The sequence below is a fragment of the Mya arenaria genome, chromosome 6, assembly GCF_026914265.1.
Source record: "Mya arenaria isolate MELC-2E11 chromosome 6, ASM2691426v1".
NCBI lineage: Eukaryota > Metazoa > Mollusca > Bivalvia > Myida > Myidae > Mya > Mya arenaria.
Genome location: NC_069127.1, coordinates 79,937,891 through 79,955,304, shown reverse-complemented (window position 1 = coordinate 79,955,304; position 17,414 = coordinate 79,937,891). Strand labels below are relative to the sequence as shown.

Below are 17,414 nucleotides of genomic sequence, written 5' to 3'. Positions count from 1 at the left end.
TAAGAGACACCTATATATTGTCGCGAATTTAGACGACATACTTAGGTCCTACCTACTTAAATTTATTAGAAAGTATGAGAATGTACACCCTGTGGCTGTGCAGTAGATTTCGCCTTTAAAGTCATTCGTGAAATAATATTGGTATGTCGTGCCATAGTAACAGACGGTGAAACAACCTTGTTATTTTCAATGAATAGGTACATGTATTGTTTTGTATTCAGTCTACTGTTTCCCCAGCGTAATCATGATCTAACAGTTAATATAGGAAAAGTAAACCATGAAATCGTGACCTAACACTTTTTGTAAATGAATTAGTTTTGAACCAATCTGTAATATTACAATTAGGTTAAGCTACTTAAAAGACAGAAACGAAACATCTGGTAAACAGTTGTTGGTATGGGGCAGAAAGTTATACTTTTGCATATTAAAATCCTTTGATTAATAAGAAGTCATTAAATAATGGTCTTGTTATTTTCGTTCTATTTGATGATTCCGCGTGTTGAATGCTTATAATGATGTCTTAGCAAATAAAATGTTATGGTATGATAATTTGCAATATGTGTAGAACTAAAAATGATACTATATGGTAACATTCAAGATATATGAGATGTCATTCTTGATAATTATATATCACAATAGTAAGTATGAACTTGATCATAGCCTGACAGAAGAATTTGCATCATTGGGGCCGGCCCCTCGGGAATGTCGACATTGTGGCATTTTGTCGGTCTAGGGAATGCGGACGATGTCGTCTGCTTTGAGAAGCAAGCTACCTGGGGTGGACTTTGGAACAACTGGAAAACAGGTGGGACAGGTTGAGTCTTTTTAAACAAATTCTAACCTTTTTTACTGGTACCTCAAAATTAAATGAAATCGGTTTAAATGTGCATAATGGAATATATTTATATGGTCATTTGAGACTCAAAATGTCCAACAAAAGAATTTCCATCATTGTCATCAAAATTCAACTGGACAACAGGTGAGACATGTCGAGTCTATTTGAAAAAAGATACATTGGCTGGTACCTTGTCCTTTCTGTTAAAACACGTTTAATATCGATGTAAACAGTATTGATTTAAAAAACAAACTCTTAGGTATTGATGAGAATGGTGAGCCGGTCCATACTGGAATGTACAAGAATCTGTGGATTATTGCACATGAAGAGATACACGAAAATGCCGACTAAACGTTTGAAGATCACTTTGGCAAACTTTCACCCTCGTTTGGACCCCGAGCGATCATAAGAGACTACATAGAGGGTAACATATATACGTTTTTGCATCTCTGTTTCGCTTGTCTATACTGAATTCCCATCAAGTATTGCTCCTGTTTGTTCGTTTTGCGTTAAGTTTTCAAAAAGTCTTCCACAAACAACTACCACTGTGTTTTGAGCCTAACAGATCACCTCTCTCTAGATGATCCGTTTAATTATAGGTAAATGGTCGAAAGGTGCAAACGGTACATTGAAAGACTACATCAAGTTCAACACGGCGGTAAAGAACGTAAAGTATCTTGACGACAAAAAGAAGTTCATTGTAACAGTTGAAGACTTTTCCAACAAAGAAACTAGGGAGGGATTTTTTACCCACGTTGTAGTTGCTTCGGGTATTTTCAGCTTCCCAAATATGCCACTCTTTCCTTGAATCGAAGGTTTTCCCGGAAAAGTACTTCACTCGCACGACTTTAGGCACGCTCGACACTTCACGAACCAGAGGGTTCTTTTGATTGGGGTTGGTTACTCCGGTGAATCAATTGCTTCTTAAGTTTGGAGCCAAAACTGTCATGCTCGCTCACAGAACTGCACCAAAAAGCGCTTCTTGTGCCATTCCCGATACTATTCATGAAAGCCCAAACGTAAAATACTTCGAAAACAGCCTGGCTTTCTTTAATGATGGCAGTTCGATGGAGTATGACGCTGTTATTTTCACAACTGGCTACCGCAACCACTTTTCTTTCTTGGGAGTCGGTTTCGAGTCGACGAGGTTATTTCTTTTTACCCTGCTGGGCTGTATAATGGAACACTGTTCTTTAAGGAGGGTCACAACAATTTGTTCTATGTTGGAATAGAATCACAGATCCATACATTTACATATTTCGAGGCCCTTGCATACTGGAGATGCAGGTAATGTGTTGCATTCGATCAATTACAACCTTCAGATGTCCGTAGTAACTTAATGGTAGTATTATGATTTTAAATTGTATTTTATTAGTATTTATTTATTCAAAGTTCCAATAAAACAATGAAAACTAAAGACACAAGGGTCAGTATATTTGCATCCGTTGTTTGGTTTAATAATCAGTGCACCATTATGCTTAACAAATGTTCCGTTTTCAAGGTTCATTCTTGGTCAGCTTGAAATGAGCCGGTTACACAGAACAAAATGTTAAAGAGCGCAGAGGCGTGGCACAAAACAAAATGGCAAACGCGATAACCTCGGAGTTCGATGCGATTCGCTTCCAGGCGAGGCTGATAGAGCATCTCGTGAAAGCAGCCGACTACCCGTACCCAGAAATTTGCCGAATTGAACAATCGCTCCTAGACTTGATCAGTATCCGCCAAGGGGAACGGAATCTCGTCACGTACAAGAATCATTCGTTCAGAAGCGTGTACACGGGAAAAAATGATTCCACCGCAGCCAAAGCCTTATATGGAAAACACGGACGACAGTCTTGAGGCTTACCTCGGGCAAACATAATGCCTTGGTTTCCGCAGATGAATTATGATGTTATAAAATTAGACGAAACTCGTTTGTCTGCTCTGTAACTTCTTATCGAATCGTCGCAAACATTAGTCACACTCTTTATATGTATAATATCCAAACTGAAGTTGGTTTGACAGCCAAATCGTAATACTCATTCTGGAATAAAACCTCCTGAAGTGTCAAAATCTGCTCAATATACTCTGTACGCTCTTTAAATGAATAATTTCTTTTCCAAAAATTACCAGCTACGGTTACTATGTTTTGAAGCATAATATTTCATCTGCATTCAATAAACAACCACATGACAATATTCGTTTGAGTGTAACGTATAGTGCCTTAATTGACAAAGTTTGACCAATTTCACATTGAATGCTTGCTAACTCCTTCATTTCTTATCCAATTGTCGTCTCGCTTCAAATCAATGTTTATATATATATATATATGTATGTATATTACAGACAATTTGAGATCATTCCAGATTTCAACCATCGTCGGCAAACACGGTACTTTCTTCCATAACTCTTAACACATACCGTTGGACTGACAAAATCACGTTTGTATGAATATGCATGAGGCAGGAAAGATAACTCTTCTTCAAAGAAAATGTGACAATTAAATTCTCTTTTATAACCATGTTGTGTCAGTTATCTTCCTATTCGAGTAGTCTAAGTGGCTGGTTTAAAAGTTTAGTCATCAGGCGGAACGAGTTTATTTTATGTTGTGTCAGTTATATTCCTATTCGAGTAGTCTGAGTGGCTGGTTTAAAAGTTTAGTCATCAGGCGGAACGAGTTTATTTTATGTTGTGTCAGTTATATTCCTATTCGAGTAGTCTAAGTGGCTGGTTTAAAAGTACCTTTCGTGCCTTTCTACGGCAAAACATAAGTATGAGTGTATGTGCATATGTGACAGTCATTTCAGATTTCCGCAGAGGTTCCCTTGCGGGAAGAATGAAGCTGTCTCATTAATTACTGATGATTATGAGATTGTCCATGCCAAATCGCTCACAGCACACAACGAAGCATAGAGCAGTAGTGTGTCGGTGGTTTCCGACGATAAATTTCTACATGATATTTGATGTTATGGGCCTTGTTGTCCTTCCGAAATAAAATCTTTGTGTGTGCTTTATGAACCAAACTTACTTCATCAAGTTCAAAAGTGATACTGTCATCTCGTTAAACCAGCTACCTGCCCTTGTCACCATACGGAACGTTTAACAGTTCAACATATTTATCGAGGAAATATTTGATCTTTTTTTCTGAAGGAAAATTCGACCTGATTTCTGACAAAACTCCTTCAGCATTCAATCGCAGAAACCGATAGTAAACATATGTTTTTTATGCAAAATATCCTTTAGATAACCAAGTCGTGATCACTTTCAAAGGGATTGTGACTATGGTACATAATGATGGCAAAAATGTATGTTTTAATATAGAAGCATTTTGGAACGATTAAATGAACATTGACAGTCAGTGAGTTGGTGCTATGTGCATTAAAAAAGATATCGACATTTCTACTTAATTGATATATAGTATTTGGTTCAAGCTCACTTGAATAGTGCAATAAAGTTGGAGCTCATTATAGACCTAGACAGCGTTACAGTAGTATGTTTACAACTACCGTTTTATTATAATGTAGGCAAAACCTCTATATAATAACACACACTTAATCCTGCATTACGAAGACTTTAACATATGTTAACAATTTGTTTTGGTGTTAATATTTGTTTTGAATATATATCATTGACAAGACAGGGATATAATTATAGGCCGTTTTTAGTGCTCATGCACAAATAACAGATGTGCTAAATGGAATTGGTCGGATTGTAAACATTGGGTTATTTTTTCATACATTTAGAGATTTAAATTTCTGCCAGAAGAATTTGCATTGTCGGAGGTTCCTCAGGAGGGTCGACTTTGATGCATTTCGTCGGTCTCGGAGATGCGGCATCAGCTTTGAGAAGCAATTTTCCTTGGGCGTAAAATTGAATTTTATATGACTAACAGGTAAAATACAGTATACGACTTTGCATTGTGTTAGTTTTTAATTCATTTCATGGTGTTTTATTTGGAGTAAATGTTAATTTTATTTGCATTCAGTGTCTTTTGAAAATTTAGTGCAACAAATAAAAACATCTTTATTTATCTAAGTTTATTCTTGGTAAACAATAAACGAGCCGGTATCAAAGAAAGACATGTAAAAGAGCGCTGATGGGTGGCGCTATTAGCAAACGCGATAACCACGGAGTCAGCTGCGATTCGCTTCCAGGCGAGGCTGAATGAGCATCAGTCTCATAAAAGTGCACCTTGAGTTGGTCGCTGTCCGCCGAGTTCCGGGTTCATTCTTTAAAAAACGTGTACATGGGGGAAATGGCTTCACCGCAGTGAAAGCCGTGCATGGAAAACATGGATGATAGTTTCCAAGGCTACCTCGGGCGGAAATAATGCCTTGGTGGCTGCAGATGGATGAAAAACAATCAGAAGCCATATGAGCGATAACTGCAGTAACACATCAATCATTTGCTGGGCAAGACATATGTAGTAAACAACTTACATAATAACAATGTGGATGCTTTTCTATAAATAAAACAAGTGCTTTACAATCTTAAGTTGACCGAAAGCAATGTAAGCTCAACGCTGGTGCATTTCTTTTAAATCCTTACTTTTAATTGTTATTGCCTTAATATTACAAATGTATGAATTAGGAAAAATAAATTAATTTCAAAAGTAATTTATTCGAAAGCAAGCAATCACGTGACTATTGATTTTTGAAGTACCGATAAGTACAAAAATATTATTTAACCAGCCCTCCCCCCGCCCCCCTCCCCCCGCACCTTCACCGGCTTCGCGACACTTCATATTCAACAATCAAATGAAACCATTGAGGGATTGTAATATCCTCTTGAAAGTAGATGAAATAGGATACATACGATTATAATAAGCACAAATATGTCGTCCCTCCTTTATTAAGTATTCAATTGCCTTTAAGATTCTTAATTCAAGTTCCCTTAATTTAAACTTCTTTAAGTTAGTTTGATATATATTTTTTTATACTTGAAATGCTTCTGACGTTTTTAAAACAGTTATAGAACGTTTATATGGCTTCATTTTGTTTGGGTTTGTTTAAGACGATGTTTTTAAAACGCAAAGACAATACAAACTATGCAAAAGATTCAAGGGACAGAATGAAAATAAAACTTTTAATATCTTATTTCAATTGTTAAATCTGCATTCCAGAACTTCTGTCACAAGATTTTACATATATACAGCAAGCAGTTGAAATTTCAGGTAAAATGGTGCTTTAAAAATAGATTAATGTGAGGTTCCAAATATATTGATTTAACCTAATAAATTTGATTTCTTGTTATCCTATCTTTGATTATAAAATTGCAATTAAATTTGCATGGTGATGTGTTATAAGATTTTGATATTGCGTGAGTGTAGCATTGCATAAGGGTAAAACAAATCTATAAGAAAATAACTTGGACAAGTTCATAGTGTTTACTTACATACAGTAATAGAAACGTACGCCTGACAAAAACTCATGAATGTATAACTCAAGGTTTTGAGGTTATGAGCGACACAAGTGAAACAAGTTAACTGAGGGCCCCAACTCTTGATATACTATGTGCAGTGGCAAACAAATCCCCAGAAAAAATCATAATCTCCTAGGGTTTCATGACTCTAGGTTATACAATTTTGTATTTTTGAGCGACACGAGTGCAGAAATGCTAATCACTGGGCCATTACTCTTATTTCACCAATTGTAGCGGGAAACAAAACCCCAGCTGCAAAACTGTTATCAACTAAATAATATTCCGCCAAGATTTCATGGCTCGATGTTATTTAAATTTGGAGTTTTAAGCGACACAGGTTCGTACGGAACCACACACTGATGCACGCTAGCACGAACGGACGGATAATGGTAAATCTATATGCAATTCCAATTATTGTGAGGTGATAAAAATACATGATGTTTGAAAATGAATAAATGATTTAATATATCTCGTTAATTATGATAAAAAAAATCTTTCACAACATACAATGTACAAGATATCATAATATTTTGATATGTTCACACGCTCGTTTGTGTCATGTACATGAGATTTGATCTGACATTAAAACATGAAAGTTATCAGTGTGAAGTTCCCTCCTACCAATTTGAAATAAATATAATCATGAGAAAATAAGCATGTTTTCACTGCAAAATATATGAATGTCACAGGAAATAAATGTAATGACAACATTCAAGTTATTCAAGTTTAATTTCACTCTTTTTTGGGTTGCTTTAAGCGCATTGCTGACTGCATGTTTTTTACCCATTTGCCACACAGCTATTGCATATTGGCCTCACAATGGCAAATCAGGAACTGGTTCCTCATCGCTGGGAACCATTTCTTGATCTCAACAGAAGAAAAACACACTGATGCAAATTTCACTGAAACACTGAAAAAATATATATTTACATACTAACTTTACTCTGAACCCATGTTTATTTTTTTATTATTGGAATTCAGTAGGCTCGTGTTTTCTGTCCTGACTAGGCTTCTGTTTAGTCAGGTCATGCAGCCATTCATGATTTGTTCAGGTATATGTTAACAATACCAACAGTCTTGTGCGCATTGTGTACACACCACACCGGTCTTACTGACCTGGCTTAAACACGGAAGTGTCAAAATTATAAAATTGTAAAGTGAAAAACAATTCAATTTAAACGCCGTTTGTGTGATCTACTGCAGATATTGATAATATTTAATTTATTTAACTGTTCTTTTATTGTATTTTATTTAGATGTAGTATTATATATAAACGTCATATTGATAAGAATGTCGTGAAAAATGAAAACGCACAAATATGGATCCTCCAGTAAAGGTTGTACGACATTGTTTAACATGTAACAGCCAAGCACAAGGACATTTAAGAAATCTGAGAAATGTTGCTATGCGAAACATCATGTTTAAAGAGCATTTTGAAGTTTAAGAGTGTGATTTACAGGAGTTGAGCAATTACAGATTTGTAATGTGTGAAGCATGTATGAAAAATTTGGAAAAAGTGTTCACGATTAAAACTGTCCTAAAGAAAAACTTGGCAGATAACAAGTTAATTCAGGAGAGGAGAAAGCGTATGATTTTACATTCTGTTTCACCAGTAGTAAAGAAGTTTGTACGAAACAGACTAACTCCAGTCAAACCTCGAAAAAGTGTGAAGCAACTGTTTAAGATCAACACAGAAAAAGAATGCCCTTTAGAAACTGTAAGTTTAGAAGCTCCTTCAGAACAAAATGCGACAAGTGATCATTTATACAGTGCACCAATAAATACCACCAGCCAAGCTGAGCATACATATGCAGCAAATAATTTAAGGGACAAATCACCTGGCAACTTAAATCCATATCATTCACATAAGAGGAATGTTTTGTGTCCATTACTGATATCCAAGGGGTCAAAGGAATTGTTAGAGCAAGCTGTTAATAACATGTCACAGGGTATTATTTCAGCAGAAGAAATGTTAGAAGCAATCGTTAACATTCCTTTAGTTTTTGAAAGACTTTGGCGAATTATTGTGCTCAAAATATCAGTTGAAATGGACCAAATTTGTAGCTTAAAACAGCCAAGTGTCCTTAGGTCAAAATTAACAGACTTAAAGGCAGAGACATTCTTTCGGGACATACTGTTAGAGATGCATGAGCGTTGCCCTAGAGCTTTGGACTTTCTGATGTTCATGGCATGCCCAGTTCAGCTAAAAATGCTAGAAGAAAGCTACGTCATCCAAGCCATGTATGCTATGGCCATGTACTCCAGAAACTGCCAGCTGATAGCATTCCAAAATGTGTTGCTGCCTCATGTATCAGATATAATGCAGGGAATGGTGTAAGTACTATGTAAACACATTTTTTAAATATTTTTAATATAAATTATAATGCAATACTTTAAAAGCAAAATTTCAAGGCAAAAAATAAATATATTTATTTTTATTTTATACAGTTGTACTGCATATAAAAATACAAAGTTTTTGCAATTATTTTTGGTCATTTATTTGAGAAAAAAAAACATCTGTAAATATTTTGTTGTTTGTTTGGCATTATAAATATAGTTATTTTAATATGACAATTTATTTATTTTGTTTTATTTTAGTTACTTGGGCAAATGCACACCATGGGTCTAAGCGTCCCTGAACAAACCAAGCTGACCCTGTTGGATGAACTTGGAAAAATTAATGGAAAGGAAGTCATCGCTGTTCTCAATCAAGGAAAAACATTGAAGATAACCGTGGACAACATTGATGGAAGGATTAAAGCTAATCAGGTTAGTAAACAAAAAATTAGAAAAATGATAATTAGAAAAACAACAAAAATAATACCATTGCCTTTATAGCTGTGCATATATATTTTCTTTATAGCAATATAAATAATTATTAGGCATGTTTATATGATGTATGCTACATGTAAGTTTTAGCAGGCACTGATAAGTATCACCTGCTGTAACCTCTGCATTGATTCTATACTAATAATGTATTATATACATTATATACATTTAGATTGCAACTGAATAAATATGCTTCCACCCTAGTTTGGCTATATGATTTGTGTGTGAATAATTTATGTCATGATTTCGGAGGATATTTTTCGGAGAATACATGCACCTTTGCTTCAGGAAAAGCAGTTTTCAATAAAGGCACATGTATTGGTTTAAGCACTGGTTATATGTATGTTCTTGGTCGGCTGAACTTACCACTAATACCAATAAAATATGTGAGTAGGTCAACTGTCTATATTACTGAAATACTGCTGACAATGGTACAAATTCATTTTAACACACCTTGCATTAAATGTACACACTAATATTGTATTTCCTTACAGGTGAGGTTGGATGGTGGGAACAGAGATTTTCACTACACACATTGGTCTGTCATTATAGACAGATTTCACCCCAGAGACCTCCAGGACCCCAGCATCGAACCAAAGGCAGTTTCTGCTGGTGGACCTGACCCAAAGACTTTACTCTTTTCGAAAGAGGAACATGCATCATTGAGGTTTGTTGCACAGTGTGAACTAAAGGGAAATTATATTGGCAAAACATTAATACTATAAAAATACAATACATAAATAAAATAAAAAAAATCAGCTGAATATTTCATAATCTCTCCTGAATCTTTATATGTCTTAATATCCTGACTGAAAATTTCTTTAAGCCTAATTAGATTTTCTGATTTTGTACAAAATGTTATCAAAAGAGCTTGACATGGGTTATAAATCCTGTAGCAAAATTGAAATTTCTTTAGCCAAATTGATGAAACTTAAGCATATGTGTAAAATGGCAGAGCATGCCCTGTAATATTCATGTTTATGTAAAATCTTTAATATTGTCTCATATTTTGTGAGACGTGTAATTCCATGGCTTGATATATCTATGTTTATCAACTGACTGTTAATAATTATACAGAGAATATAATAAACAGTCAGTTGAAATGCATAATCTTCATCGTTCTAAATAAAGCTTTTTGATTGAACAGAAAGTGCTACTCCTGGCTGGTTCAGAGGATTCTCATAGAAGATGTACCAGCACTATCAGTCTTCTGTTCAGTTGTTCATCCAGTGCTGAACCACAAGTACAGAAAAGTAATTGACAGACCAACAGATGTATACCATATGTTTGTATGTATTTTTATTATTACTATTTTATATTTTCTGATTATTTATATAAAACCGTTTTATAGTTTCCTGCAAGAGAGGACAACAGATCTTGATTTACTAACACTTAAATCAAGGACTAAGACATAATATTATTTTAACTTTTGGTCAAAGTATTTCCTCTATGTGTGTTTCAGTATGTTAATGTTTGTTACCAACTTTAAATGCAGTTTGATATTAAAATAATAGATGTGTTAGACTATTATTTTAGCAAAATGAAAACTGTGTCAGTAAATAAAATCAGATTTTTTTTAGTGTTAAGGCCTTATTTTGTTCTTTTAATTATCCCCCGCTATAGGCAGTGCTGTTCAAAGGTTCGGCCCTTTTATTTTGTGTCCACTCCATAACTTTATAAACTGTGGAAGGAATTTCATGAACCTTTGGTCATAGGTTCACCTCATTAAGATGATGTGCAGAACCTATGTTTCAACCTGGCCAGCTCAAGGTCACCAGTGTTATTTAAAGGTTCATTTTTGTCCTTTCATTCTGTGTCTGCTCCATAACATTGAAACCCCTTATAAAAAATTACATGATACTTTTGTCAAATGTTCACAACATTAAGACAATGTACATAACTTATGTTTCAACCTGATTTGCTAAAGGTTCTAGGTCACCAGTATGGTTATGGTTTGAGCCGTGTCATCGCTATAATTTCACTCCTTAGGAATTTCATGATACTATGGTCAAATCTTTACCTCATTGAGATGATGTACAGAACATATGATTCAACCTGGCAATCTAAAGGTCAAGGCCACAGTACAGTTTTGAGATTTTAGTCAAGTACGTTGTATTTGGTGTATGCTACTGTGCTACATAACTTTGAAACTCCAGGAAAGACTGTTCCCTTTTTCAGCATCAGTTATCTATTGAACTTTCCTGAATTCAGCAGGGAATATTGCTATCCTTCAGATTGCCTTGTTCATTTTGTCACAATATAATAAGGTACATTAAAAATATTAACTTACATTTAAACTATTCAGGTGATTATGAAAGACCCTAAATCCTTAACAAATTGTGTTCAAATAATGGACACAATTTTGGGGACTTTACAATCTCTTTATACAACTGCTGGAAGAGGTATATAGTTTGAAATATTTCAAATTGTTTGAAAAAAAGTTATATTTCTTTCAGGAGTTGTTGTTAGAAGTGTTACGCATGATATTGTTTGCTGACTTTTCTTTCTTGAATTACAGTTATAAAATATTAAACTACTGTAGTATCATTTAATTCGCGGGGACAAATTTTCGCGCTAAAATGGAACGTTAGATATTCACGCGGATATGAATTCACGCAACTGTATTATTCAGTTTAGACACATAATAACAAAGTATAATTTCGCTGGGGTTTAAATTCGCGCAATTATCATAGCACGAAATACGCGAAAATAAAACCCACGCGAAATAAAACAATACTACAATAAACAGTAAAGAAAACAGATTAATATACAATTTAATTTACTTTTATAATTTTATTATATATAAGTACAGGTGGATTACTTGTACACATACATTTACAATTAACTATATAGATCTGTAAGATAAGAAATTGCAATGATTGTTGTAAGCCTGGCATAAGACAGGCAAAAAAATATGTAAAAAATATTGTTTCCAATATAATTGATCCCGGGTCTCATTTTTACAAAACAAATCTTCTGCATCGGACCACAGTGAATCTTGAATCTTGTTAACATGGGGGAAACAAACAGGGCAAAAGATTTAACAGTCTTTTTTTGGAACAGACAGTTAAGAGTTTGTGAGTTAAATGCATCCATACCAAGATTAAGAAGTATTCTGACCAATTTTTTTCCTTACAACCATGCAATCCCATATTATGGTGATATTGTCCCTTTAAAAAAACAACAACAACAAGAAACATGGCAATGTCATGAAACCAGGTTTTTAATAATGACTTCTAGAAATGTTTCTAACCTTGCTTCTTTCCAAACAAGTGACATGATTGTAAATGTTGGCAGTCTCCAGTTGGCTCATTGATAACTATTGCACCAAATTCATACAGATTGGCATAAAATTTTGTTAAATGAAAATAATTAAAGAGGTCTGAGGACAGTATGCATCTATTTTGTTTTAAATTTAAAGATATACTATGCTCATCCTTGAGTAAAATATTCTTATCACAGAAATGTATTATAATCTATGAAATTGTTACTGAATATGTCTAATTTGAACAAAAGAATAAATAAACTTTGAATGAGAAGCTGCGTTCCCTAATGCATGTTAAGTAAAGTTAATCTTTTCTTTAAAAACTGCCAGTTTTTTTAAATGACATTCATATTGTGACCACCTATAGTAAGTAGAAATTTAAACATAACATATCTACTTTGTGTGAAGTCAAGACATGTTTATTTTATACTTACAAAGAGATTGTGTAGCAATTATCAATATTTTCTTATATCAAATTTGAGCATAGTGTATCTTTAAAATTGTTTTAATCAATGAAATCTTCAGTACTACTTATAGAGCATTTATTTGACTAGCATAACACATCTCAAACTGATATAAAATCATGATTTACTTTTATTATTCAAATGATACTCTAAATATAAAATATCTAGAACTTTTATTGTTTAAAATGAATTAACAAATTTCACCAAAACCTCAAATATCTTTAGCCAAGAAATTATGTCAGACGGAGTTGAGAATTTTACACCAATAAGAAATACTAATTGCACAGTTTTATACATGTAACACAGTGCATTTTTAAAGATTAAATTTAATAATCTGAATTTAGGTGAAGACTTTGAGAACACAGCAACCATTCCATTGGGAGGAGACCAGCTGACACGTGTGACATTTGACTCGGCGCGATACCTTAGGGCTGGCACTCACACTCGAACAGAACGTTTGGAACATTTCACTCCAGTCATAGAAGAATTGTTTCACGTCCAACAGGATTTACTTGAGGTACTTATTCACTTTTACATATCCTTGTCACAAATGCAGCAACAATCTTCAATATTTTCACTCTTTTGGTATGCAAATGTTTTCAGCATAACTTCTGTTAAACACTTTGAGTCATTTTTACAGTACTCTTACAGTATGATATTTTGTTGAATTCCTGGTCTGTTTTTCCTAATGTCTGTATTGTTATAATACAGAATGGCTTTACTAGAGAGGCCATCTCTACCAGCCATTCCAGTTTCTTGGAAGTATTTTTCTATTGATGTTGGAGGTTTGTAGTGGATAACAACCCGTATATGTGGTGCATTAAGTCCCATAACTAATGCCACAGTAGCGAAAACAACTCTCATCTTTGGGTTTTCTTTTCCTAATTCTTGTATAATGAATGTTTTCATCTTTTCAGTGCAGTTCATGTGGTATTGTGCAAAAAGTTTATTTTCTGGTATGTTTTCTCCCAAGTACTGATATTTTCCCATTTTCTTTTCAAAATATGCATACGCATAACTGATGACATTGGTGTCTGTGTAAAAAATAGTTAGTGTATACTTATGTTTTTTTCTTCTAGAAGCTGGTTTACCATAGGTTCAAGGATCTGGTCTAAATGATCCTGAGTGTTTGAGGACGGAGGTCTTTCTATCTTTATGTACTTTATGTTTGTTCTGTCAGGGTTCATAGACACTATTTTTGGATTCTTTAGTTGAAGGCTCTTGCAGATTTTTGTCTGTGCATCAGGGGAAGCTGTAGCTGTGAATACCATGACAGGAATGTCTGTAAACCTTGCCAGGAGATCTGACCCAATCCTGCTGAAATCTTTACGAAAATCATTCCCCCTGAAATAAACAATGTTGTATTTATTTATTATACATATTAAATACTTTCAGAAGATCATTAACAGCCAGAGAAGCCGGTTCCCTTGCCAACTACCGGGCAGTTCTCCATAGAACTAATGTAAATGGCCAGGTGAAAGCAAATGGGTATGAGGCACACAAAGACTTCCTACTAACTGTAACAAGGTAGTTTCTCATTCTAAATGCTATGTAATATCAAATGTTTCCATTAATTTACTTGACTTTAAAACTACTGTACAGACATTTCAACAGCAAAAGGTCTTCATTACTATGATTTGATCATATACTATATACTCTTGGTATAAATTCATTGTCATCTTAGCATAAAGGCAGTACATGTAGTAACCTAATTTATACAGAACTTAAGATGAGATTGCATATTAAAAGATAAACAACTGTTTCAGGGCATTGATAGTTGAGATGACATGTGAAATACTGCAGCTACAACAACCAGATGACATAAGTGTTATGCTGCCTGCAGACCTTCAAGACATGACATCAGCCAGCAAAAAAAGTTGGTTGGAAAAAAAGTCAGCCCTATCATCGATACAATCATGTGCACATACTCCGCTCCACATGACACCCAAGTTCTTATTAGGCACAAGGGCATATCGTACCATGTTACCATTCCTGCGGAGAATGCAGGAAAAACCATCGAGCTCCAGCTGAATGGTAATTTATCATCAGAAGCATAAAATACTTTAAATGTTATATGAGACATAGACAGGCAATAGATAATATTAAAGTCACATTATTAGCCTTCTATTTGATACATTTCATAGATGCACTTGGTAGCAGGATTATCCTAAAAGACCAAAGCAATATCTTAAAAAAGCTTTAGCAATATATTACAATTTTTTTTCTTCATTCTTATGTTTTCACAGAATTGTTACTCAGCACAGGGGTTTCCATGTACATGTAGTATGTCTCATTTACCTCAAAAGAAAGTTTTCCTTGATTAAGCTTTAGAATTAATATAAACAAGAAAGTACAGTTAAACCTGCCTTAGCAGCCACCTGCATTTAGCAACCACCTGTCTTAAACAGCCAGTTTGAATATGTCCTAAACTGACATTTTATTCTAATTTTGATCTGTCTTAAACAGCCACCTGTGTTCAGCAGCCACCTTTTGTCACTCCCTTGGGGTGGCTGCTTAATACAGGTTTGACTGTACTTGTGAAAGTTATTGGGTCCCTTTAGTTAAATTTATAATGTATTGACATTAACTTTTTCCAAATTTCATTCAGATCAATGTCCCTACACAGGTAGAAAATGTTGAAGAAATTGAAGATGATGTCCAGAAATATAGCATAAGTTTAAGTCGGGTTGCTAGGTACTTCATTTTGTTCTGTGAAGCTATCAAGGCTAGTGACATAAACATGATAACTGTGGTAATGAAAAGATTTATTCCACTTTTCATTGGCTTGTCATCATATAAATCAAAGTATGCCATTGAATGTGTTGATTTTCTGACTAAAACAGAATGTTATCTGTCTGAATATGATAGTGAAGAGTAAAACTAGGATTGATTGTGAATCGTAAAGGTAGACCAGGGAAAAATAAACCAGCAGAAATGCAACAAGAAAACAATATTAAACTGGTTAAGCATGTGATCAGGGGACTGGGTGCTGGAAAAACAGATAAAGCAATGATGCGAGTGTCGAAGGCTGCACCTGTGGTCAGTGAGCTAGTTAGTGGACTTCAAAACACAGGGCAGAAAAAAAGAAAAAGAAATCAAAATCCTTGAAAGAGGATTTGCTTGTTCTTAGCACCAAGCTAAGAGCACTAAGGCCCTTTAAGGCGAACACGAGAAGACAAATGGAGTCCTTTAAGACACTTTCAGGCAATATTATTGGACAGGTTGACAAGCTAAAGGTTCAGGAATTTGTCATTAGGCACAGCAGAAGAGCTGTAAACAAACTTGATTTAAGTTAAGATAAAAAAAAATGGCAACTATTGAAAAATGCCTTGGAATAATTTGTTTGATAGATTAGGCAAAAGTGTAAAAGTTTTGTCTACTTGTATTATTACCTTAAACATTCTATAAATGTTAACAATACTTTTATGCTGTTCAACCTAAAAAAACGAAATTATGCCAAGATTAATATTTTCAAATTGCTCCGCAAACTGTTGACCAATCATTTATTTAAACTGCTGCCTGCCCCACCACTGGATGTAAACTGTTTAAAAGTTTCAGTATTTTCCAGTGGAATTAAAAGATTTCAATTAGGAACACAGCATGGCTAGATATTTTTTTAACCCTTTCCTCCATATATATATGCTTTTTACGCGTGTGCGACCAGTGCAGATCCAGATCAGCCAGCACATCCGTGCCATCTGATCAGGATCTGCACTGTCGGCTTTTCGGTCAGAAATAACCTAATAAATCAAAAAGCGAACAGTGCAGATCCTGATCAGACGGCACGGATGTGCCGGCTGATCTGGATCTACACTGTTCGCCCACGAAATAAAGGTATACATATGGAGGAAAGGGTTAAACATGGCAGTGTCATTGATCTCTAGCGTTTCATTGTGAATGGTGGATATCACATTATTATGGTCAGATATATATTTAAGAAAAACTGGCTGCTTGTTTATATCTTCACATAAGAGGTTATATAGTGCATTTAGGTAATAAAACAGTCATTTAAAGCTACTAACCCAGATTTTGTTCATGTAATTTAAACATGGGTGTACATAATCCTCACTGTTACTTTTTACAATTATAGTACATACAATCATGTAAAAGTTAGCAATTGTCATGGAGTTAGTTGATTTAATATGTCATTTCATACATGTGCAAATACTTTTGCCTGAATATAGGTCAAATTTTTGTCAATATTTACATTCAAGACATTTGCAACGGCTTAAAAATATGGCTTTGATATTTAACCCTTTCCTCCATATACATGCCTTTATGGCATGGGCGAACAGTGTAGATCCAGATCAGCCGGCACATCCGTGCCGTCTGATCAGGATCTACACTGTTCGCTTTTTGATTTATTAGGTTATTTCTGACCATGTGCCGGCTGATCTGGATCTACATGAGTCGCACACGCGTAAAAAGGTGTATATATGGAGGAAAGGGTTAAGCTGGTATTTCTTATCAGTATTCTAGTTTGATAAAGATACATGAAACTTTGGTGCAATTTTATGGTGACAGTTCATTTTAAAATATACACAAACCACCATTTCTGCATTTGTGAAACAGTCAAAACTGTTTTCATTGGCCTTCAGTTCTAAATGTCATTCCCTTTAAC

The 17,414-nt window shown here is 34.6% G+C and overlaps 1 pseudogene; it reads left to right on the top strand.

Annotated features, from left to right (window-relative positions):
- Nucleotides 1-8,204: 8,204 nt before the first annotated feature.
- LOC128238084 (uncharacterized) lies at nucleotides 8,205-16,089 on the top strand (annotated as a pseudogene).
- Nucleotides 16,090-17,414: the final 1,325 nt, after the last annotated feature.